At 44.2% G+C, this 9,404-nt stretch overlaps 1 long non-coding RNA gene across 1 annotated transcript; it reads right to left on the bottom strand.

Moving 5' to 3' along the window:
- Window positions 1–382: 382 nt before the first annotated feature.
- On the bottom strand, window positions 383–1,240 carry LOC122546375. The gene is made up of 2 exons (XR_006310730.1): window positions 1,176–1,240; window positions 383–633 (listed from the first exon to the last, which is right to left on the bottom strand). It is a non-coding gene; the product is annotated as an uncharacterized LOC122546375 (long non-coding RNA).
- Between the last annotated feature and the right edge of the window lie 8,164 nt (window positions 1,241–9,404).

The raw sequence follows: 9,404 nt of genomic DNA on the forward strand, positions 1-9,404 counted from the left end.
TGCAAACTCCTGGAGAATCCCTGCCCCCTTCTTTCTACCCGGGATCCATGGTTATATACATATCTGGGAGATAGCAGCGGGAGGCCATTTGGCCGTTCAATCCTGCTCCACCATTCAAGGGGAAACAGCTAACCATGCAGCTCAATCTCCTGTTCCTGCTGTGTTCCAATCCCCTTTCATCACTTTGTCTCAAAGAACTATATCTAAGTCCTCCTTTGGCTTCATTGCCTTTTGTTCAAGTTGCTTTGGTGTGTTACTGTGTGGGTGGAGGCAGGGGTAATGTGATGGTGCTGCCTCCTGGAGGTTGCACTCAGCGTCTCTCTTCATCCTGCAGTATCATCAATTGGGTTTCAGCAACTAGAGATAAAAACCTTTTCCAGGATATGGGCATCACTGGCTCAGCCACCATTTATTCCCCATCTCTCGTTACCCTTGAGAAGATGGTAGTGAGTTGCTGTCTTGAACCATTCACAGTCAATTTGGTGCAGATAGACTGACGATGCCGTGAGGAGAGTGTTGCAGCATTTTGGCCGAGTGATTCTCGATTTTTGGTTCTTCAAATGCTGGTTAACTATATCACGATCAGCAAATGATGTTGAGATTTCAGTCTGCAAATCTTCACCATCTGGCACCCTGTATAAAGGAATATGTACAGATTAGAAATTCAGAGCAGACAATTCTAGTTCCTTTGGAATATCTTTTTCCGCTTTCTTCCCCCAAAGCTGTAACCCTCCAGCCCACTTACTCTCTCCCACCATTCTGACTCTGGTACCCCCTAATGTACTCCCTCCCCATTCTCATGGAGTTGTTGAAACAGATCTATGCCACCTGGTTAGACTCTGCACCCTTTCTGGGTTCATTTCCTTTCCTTTCAGTTGCTGCAAGTCAAAAATGTAAAAGCAGAATGAAACAAAAGGAAACAGACAGGGAGGTGGCAGACCCTGGACCGAAGAGGAACCTTCAGGCTGGGAGAATGGGTCACATCCTTCTTCGTTTCTCATTGGTAGATTCCAGAGTTATGACAAGTTTGGAATGTAACTTAATCCCATGTGGGTGTGGTGACACTTTGACCCTCCAACAGATCAATACTACAAGCAAATACGTTCCTCCTTTAGACAATCACAGTGTGAAATACTTTCCACTAGTTACCCCAAAGCACAAAGTCCAAAATTCACCCACATTCTGTACGTGTGCAGTGCTAGGTTTCCCCACAGACGTGTGGTCCCTGCCTCGGAATTTGAGAGTTACAGTCCTCATGCAGCCACTGGAGCCCTGTCTCTGGAACGTGAATGAAAAATGTTGGATGGATGATGTTGTGTATTGGATCCCCATTCAGACACACGGGACATGTGGGCTGTCACTGGGATTTACTGAGGCATCCGCTTAGACAACCTGATTTCTGACATAAGGAACATAGATTCAGCCAACTGGGGGATAGGGAGGTAAGTAAGGCAGAGGTGGCTCAGTGGCTAGCACTGCTGCCTCACAGCATTAGAGACCTTAGGCAACTGTGTGGTGTTTACACATTCTCCCCATGTTTGCATGGTTTCGTACAGTTCTCCAGTTTCCTCACACAGTCCAAAGATGTGCAGGTGAGGTGGATTGCCCATGCGAAATTGCTGATAGTGTCCATGCACGTGCCGGTTAGACAATTAGCCATGGGAAATGCAATGTTACAGGGAACGAGTGGGTCTGAATGGGATGCTCATCATCGGGTTGATATGGACTCGATGGATGAATACCCTGTTTCTGCAGTATCGGGACTCTATTCTAGTCTCATGAGGACGAATAGAACATAGAAGAATACAGCGCAGTACAGGCCCTTTGGCCCTCGATGTTGCGCCGATCCAAGCCCACCTAACCTATACTAACCCACTATCCTCCATATACCTATCCAATGCCCGCTTAAATGCCCATAAAGAGGGAGAGTCCACCACTGCTACTGGCAAGGCATTCCATGAACTGACGACTCGCTGAGTGAAGAACCTACCCCAACTTCAGTCCTATATCTACCCCCCCCACCTTAATTTATAGCTATGCCCTCTTGTAATACCCGACTCCATACGCGGAAAAAGGTTCACACTGTCAACCCTATCTAACCCCCTAATCATCTTGTACACCTCAATCAAGTCACCCCTAAACCTTCCTTTCTCTAATGAAAACAGCCCCAAGTGTCTCAGTCTTTCCTCATACGATCTTCCTTCCATACCAGGCAACATCCTGGTAAACCTCCTCTGCACCCGTTCCAGTGCCTCCAAATCCTTCCTATAGTATGGCGACCAAAACTGCACACAATATTCCAGATGCGGCCGCACCAGAGTCTTATACAACTGCATCATGACCTCAGGACTCCGGAACTCAATTCCTCTACCAATAAAAGCCAGTACGCCATATGCCTTCCTCACCGCACTATTTACCTGGGTGGCAACTTTCAGAGATCTGTGTACATGGACACCAAGATCCCTCTGCTCATCCACACTACCAAGTATAAGGGCGCAGGCTCAGAGGGCCGATGTGTCTACTCATGCACTGTGTAGATCTTTGTGGTAAACCTCCCTCCGACTTTCCACATCAAACACTGGTATGACAGGGTTCGTGTATATTTGGATATTAAGTGAGGCTTCTTCGACATGGTCCTCATCAAACTCTCCCAGGACAGTTACGAGATCGTGTTAGATACAGATAATACCTTCCTGACACTATCCCCATCAAATAATATGTGATATGAATAAAACGGCGTTGGATACAAAGTAATACACGACTAGAGGTCCCCCACCAAAATTCCCAGAACAGGGACAGCATTGGGTCAGATATGCATTAAATCTTCTTGTCCACCGTCCCTATCAAATACTCCCAAGGCTGGAACAATATGGGTTTAGATACACAGCAGAGCTGCCTCTATACTGTTCCCATCTAACAAACCCATTACAGGGTTAGGAGGGGGTTAAAGGCAGAGGAAATCTCTCTCTGTACTGTCCCTCATTCATCACTCCAATTACTGGGACAGAATGTGACTACGTACAGAGTAAAAATGTCTCGACACTGTCCTCATCAAACTCTGCGAGAACAGGGAGAGAACGAGGATTGATACAGCATAAATAGTGCTCTGCACTGTGCTCAGTAAAAACTCCCAGGATTCATACAGGACCTGGTTAAATACAGAGAAGAGCTCTTTCGACAAGGTCCACATCAAATACTCCAAGGACTGGGACAGTATGACAAGAGATGCAGAGAAAAGTTATTTTAACACTGTCTACATCAAACACTCCAAAGATACGGACAGCACACCCTAATTTAAGACTGAGTAGAGGAGGAATTTCTTTTCTCACACAGTTTGAGTTCTTTGTACCTCCTTCCAACACAGAACTTGTGTATGTTTAAATCTGATATCGATTCTTGATCCAGTAAGGGAATCCAGTGTGTTGGAAAAAGTGCAAGAAAGTGGGTTTGAGGTCTGTAAAAATAGCCAAGATCCTTTGGAATGGCACAACAGGGTCGAGGGGCCAGACCGACTATTCCAGCTCTTATTTTCTTTTTGTTGCCTTATGTACACCTCATAATCATACTGCTCACTATTGGGTATGATGTGAAAATAGTTGCATCTATCCACTCTACCATGCTGTTTTTCTGAGTCTCCACCTAATAAAGGCACTCCAATCCCACAACACTACTCAGATCACAGTTGCAAAGCTGTGAACAGTTTTATACCTCTGATATCAGGAAAGGTGTTCTGGCATTCAATGCAGTGCAGTGAGGATTCGCTAGAATGACAGTGGGTGTGGAGGGACACTCTTACGAGGAAAGCTTGAGTAAGTTGTGCTTCTGCTCATTGGCAAATAGAAAGTTTGTTGTTTTTCTTTCCCTGCCTAAGAAATGAAGGACTTGCCACAGAGAGAGTGCAGCAGACAGTCACGAGGCTGATGCTAAAGATGTCGAGGATGACGTCTGAGGACAGATTACATCTTTTAGGGAATTGACTGGAATTCAGAAGAACTCGAAGAGATCTGATTTAAAATAATGCAACTGCAACAGATCTGTACAGAATAGGTGCAAGGAGGATATTCTTCATGCTTGGATACTCCAAATTCATGGTGAAAGTCGCAAGATGTTGGCCAAGTCACATCGAACACCAGACTCGTTTCTGTTCTCAAGTATATCAATGTTTGATTTGGACAGAACACGAAAGTGTATTCATTCTTACAGTCCTGCTTTTCATAAATGTTCGTAATTAATCTGAAGATGAAAGTGGCCCATTGGATTATTTATGTCGATCTCAGTAAAGCAGACTTGGCAATGTGTCCTTGCTCTTCAAAGCCAATGTGCTTGCATCTTCTTGGGTGGCACCGTGGCACAGTGGTTAGCACTGCTGCCTCACAGCGCCAGAGATCTGGGTTCAGTTCCCGCCTCAGGGAACTGTCTGTGCGGAGTTTACTTATTCTCCCCACGGCTGCGTGGCTTTGCTCTGGTTTCCTCCCACAGTCCAAAGAAATGTGCAGGTTAGGGGCATAGGTCTGGGTGGCTTGCTCTTCGGAGGGTCGGTGTGGCCTTGTTGGGCCGAAAGGCCTGTTTCCACACTGCAAGTAAGTAATCTAATTCAGCATGTCAGTGTTCTGTGTAATTTGAATACAAGGGCATCTGAGCACACACATAGAGATCAGTGACTTCCAGCATTGGACAGAATAATTTATTATCCAAAGAGGAACTGGATAAATCACTGACAGAGAATTACAAGCAGGTTTCTGGGGGAGAAGTGAGGCAAGTGACGTATTTGATTGCCTGGGTAGGTGAATAGCCAGTTATCGTGCGTCTGTCTATGCTATGCGTCTGTCCATGCACCATTTCTACAATGAAATGATCGCATGCATGCACACTTCTTTTGGGTATGGTTTAGGAATCAATAAAACACTCTCAGCCTTTTCACTCGACTCCCACCTGACGGAACGGTCACCGAGACAAAAAGAAAGAAGCAGGAAACACATGTTTCAGGAGAGCAAGATTTCAACTGATGTTCTTGTATGTTCGATGTCAGACGGAGCTGTCACACTTCTCACAGCGAGCAACAAACAATTAGTTTAAAGTGTACAATTCGTGGATTGTAACAAGGAATGAAAATGGGAATTTTCTGTTAATCAGAACAGCAAGATGGGCACACAATATTCTCCGATGAAATACTTGGCTTGCATTTTGCTGTTTTAAAATTTTATCATTTCTGACATATTTAGATTACTTGCAGTGTGGAAACAGGCCATTCGGCCCAACAAGTCCACACCGACCCGCCGAAGCGCAACCCACCCATACACCTACCACTACGGGCAATTTAGCATGACCAATTCACCTAACCTGCATATCTTTGGACTGTCGGAGGAAACCGGAGCACCCGGAGGAAACCCACGCAGACACGGAGAGAATGTGCAAACTCCACACAGTCCTGCCTGAGGCAGGAATTGAACCCGGGCCTCAGGCGCTGTGAGGCAGCAGTGCTAACCACCGTGCTGCCCTTTCGGAATAAAGTAAGCCTGATTCTATATGAACCATCTATGTCAGATTGTGAGCAAGGCTTCGGATTTATAATTCAGTGGTTGGCTTGAGATGTCATTCTTTTTGTATATTCCTGTCACTCTGATTGAAGTCTGGAAATTGATCAAGATACACGTGAATCTTTCGATTAACCCAGAGCAGTGAATTACAACTGAAATTAAAAATTAAAAGAAAATAACCTTGATGGGACTGTCTATATGCAAACTGCTAAATAATCAGCACGAAACTGACAATCAAATATGTAGGGAAAACTCAGATATATGTAAGAAGAATAAGGTTGTAATTAATGTAATGATTTCAATTTTTCAAACATTGACTGGGACTACCATGGTGTTAAAGATTTGGATGGTGTAAAATTTGCTAAATGTTTTCAAGAAAACTCTATTTATCAAAACATAAATGTGACGAGCAGAGCAGCATAACTTCATCTTCTCTTGTCTAATAGGACAGGACACGAAATTAAGTGATCACATGGGGAATACTTTGGCTCTAATTTTAACGGTGCAAGAGGAATTTTCTAAATGTGTTGAAGAAAACTTTATTTCTCAAAACATACGTGTGACGAGCAGAGAAACCTCCCCCTGGTGCTCCCACTCTTTCTGAGAAGAGAGAGTGGAAGAGGAAAAAAAACACCGCTGCCCGCTACCGGTAAGTACTTTTAAAACCAAACGGTCTTACCTTCGCTGCTGCTCGCACTGGAAATGAACTTATCTCAATGTGCTGTGAATCTGTTGAATTCCCTATTCAAAATGCGGTGGTGGCCAGAACAATGAGCCAATTTACTGAAGAGATACAGATGTTGAATTTGCAATGAGATGAAGGGTGAGAGAGAGCAGGCTGGAAAATCCAGCTGAGACCGATGTGAGCTCAATCATCACTGTATTAAATGGTGGGGCTGGTTCTCCTGTGCCCAGGGCTTATCTTGTTAAGGTAATAAGTGGAAAGCTGAATCCAAAACTCACCACCTTCACCAAAGGAGATTTTCGGAAAATGACAGATAGTCAGGCAGATTAGCATTCCAAGCTTAGATAGCGAGGAAGTGTGTAGGAGATAATGATTTTGCAATTTTGAACTGAGGGGAGACAGTGATTTATGGTTTCGAATTGCGTCGTACACTCGCAGTGTCCAGAGTACGCTGTTGTGAATATCTATGTATTTTATTACAAAGCCAAGGTCACTGACAATGAAATCCAAAACACACAGCAAACATCGCCTCCCCTCGTAATCTGATAAAAGAATTCTGATAAGTCTGGTTGAACTTAGAACACAGATGGAAAGCTGGAAGATTAGATCCACTGCTGAAAATGTGTTGCTGGAAAAGCACAGCAGGTCAGGCAGCATCCAGGGAACAGGAGAATCGACGTTTCGGGCATAAGCCCTTCTTCGGGAATCTAATCTTCAGATTAGATCCACTCCCAAGATCCAGTGCTTAAACAAAAGGAGACTACAATAGGATGAGGCAGGAGTTGGCTAATGTAGACTGGAAACAAAGACTTTATGGTGGGAAAGTTGACGGACAGGGCAGGAATATCAAAACAACTTTTCGAAGTGCTCAGCAAAAGTATATATCTGGGAAAAGGAATGACTGTAGGAAAAGGAATAATCTGCCATAGGTGGCGCAGGAAATAAGAGAGTCTATCAAACTGAAATAGAATGCATACAAATTGCCAAAGACCAAGGAGATTAGGAAAACTTTAAAGATTAGCAGAAAGCTAGATGAGATTGGGGGAGAAAAGTGATGAGTAGCTATCCCCAGGGCCAGAATAGCAGTTTACACTGCTAGAGGGGAACCTATTATGTGGGGAACATATGGCCTCTGTAATTGTTGAAGCACTTAAAACTGTTACCATAGAGATAATCCTGATCAAATTAAAAATCACAGCACACTCCAAAAGCTTGTACTTCCAAATAATCCTGTTGGACTATAACCTGGTGATGTGTGGTTTTTAAACTTTGTCCACCCCACCACCGGCTCCTCCACATCAGAATCCTGATAGAAAGCCCCACTGAAACTGAAGTGCCTGTCAGATACTTGAGGGAGCCACGGGGGCGTGGGGGAGGGGTGTGGGATTTAACCAAAAAGTGCTGAACTGAACTAGACTTTCTAACTGCCGTTGCCATGGAGATAATACTGAGAGACAGTTTATATTCAAAGTCACAAACCACAAAGGTATAAGAATGGGAGCGGCACATCGGACAGGCGGGGAGTTCGCTGATGCTGCCTGGAGGTGTTCTGCATGTACACTATCCAGGTAACTGCCATGTCTCATCAATAACGACTCAAAGAAGACCTCTCAGAGTTCTGTGTCTAGTTATTCCTATTCTGCAAGGTTCAGGAATATGAGGACACAACAGTCAGTCTTCACAGTGGAGGATACGAAGAATGTGCCAGTAATTGATAAGGAGACTAAGGACGGTGAGGACCTAGATAATAACCATTATCGTGAAAGAGTTAGATCTGGGCAAGTTAATGGGGCTAAAGGTACACAAGTCTCATTGCCCTGATGGAATACATCCCAGTATACCAACAGAGTTAATGGGAAAAACAGCAAATGCACTTAGAGTTATAGAATCCGACAGCAGTGACAGGCCCTTTGGCCCAAACCGACCTATGTCGACCAGAATGTCCATCCACGCTAACCCCATTTCCTGGCACTTGGCCCATTTGCTTCTGACCCTTTGCTATCCATGTATTTGTCCAACAGAGTTAATGGGAAAAATAGCAAATGCACTTAGAGTTATAGAATCCGACAGCAGTGACAGGACCTTTGGCCCAAACCGGCCTATGTCGACCAGAATGTCCATCCACGCTAACCCCATTTCCCTGCACTTGGCCCATTTGCTTCTGACCCTTTGCTATCCATGTATTTGTCCACATGTATTTTATCTGTTGAGAGTGTTCCTTCCTGAACCACTTCCACTGGCAGCTCATTCCATATACATACCACCCTCTGTGTAAAACAGTTGCCCCCCAGCTTCCCTTTTGTTCTTTCTCCTCTAATCTTAAACTGATCCAATCAAGCCATCCAATCCACGAGTTCCTGGGAAAAAGACTGAGTGCATTCACATTATCCATGCCTCTCATGTTCTTATACACGTCGAGAAAAGAACCCCCTCAGTTTCCTCGGTTCTTATACACGTCGAGAAAAGAACCCCCTCAGTTTCCTCGGATCTAAACATAAAATCCTCACTTGTCTAACCTCTCCCTATAACTCAGACCCCTGAGCCCTGGCAACATCCTTGTAAATTGTTCTGCACTTTTTTACAGTTTAATAACTGAAACCTACATCACATTCATCATATTTCCAGTGTTTCCCCACAGCGCTGGAACCGACGTGACAACGCCAATGGATTACAATCCATGATCGAGAATGAACTCCTTTACAACAATCCCGTTTTCATAGTGTTTCCCATGGTGCAGGTGTCCTTGTGTCTTTCTGGGTGCATGATTAATTAAAGACTTGTCCTTCACCAAAGCAAAGTTGTGGCTTAATTGTTCCTGGGAAATGTGCCATGATTTTCCATTTCTTTCAAAAACAAATGAAATCTCTCTCCCCAGTCACCATGCTGACATTGACTTGGCTGTGTCTCAGTACTTTTGCAGTCACACTGACATTTGAAATGTTCGCCCACGGACAGAATGCACACCTTTCCTTCCAGATGAAAAGGCCAATAATATTCAGATTGGCACGGATCAAGTAACCATCAGATCTGAACATGAAATTCAATTTGAATTTCTCATCCGCAAATCCACCCTTCAGTACCATACAACAGAGCACACAAGTTAACACTGTTAATACAGGATTGAAATTCATAAGACAATTGTAGTATTAAACTGTCGTTTCCTTGTTCCCCCAAAGCTTTAA

Source organism: Chiloscyllium plagiosum, unplaced genomic scaffold, assembly GCF_004010195.1.
Source record: "Chiloscyllium plagiosum isolate BGI_BamShark_2017 unplaced genomic scaffold, ASM401019v2 scaf_5862, whole genome shotgun sequence".
Classification (NCBI taxonomy): domain Eukaryota; kingdom Metazoa; phylum Chordata; class Chondrichthyes; order Orectolobiformes; family Hemiscylliidae; genus Chiloscyllium; species Chiloscyllium plagiosum.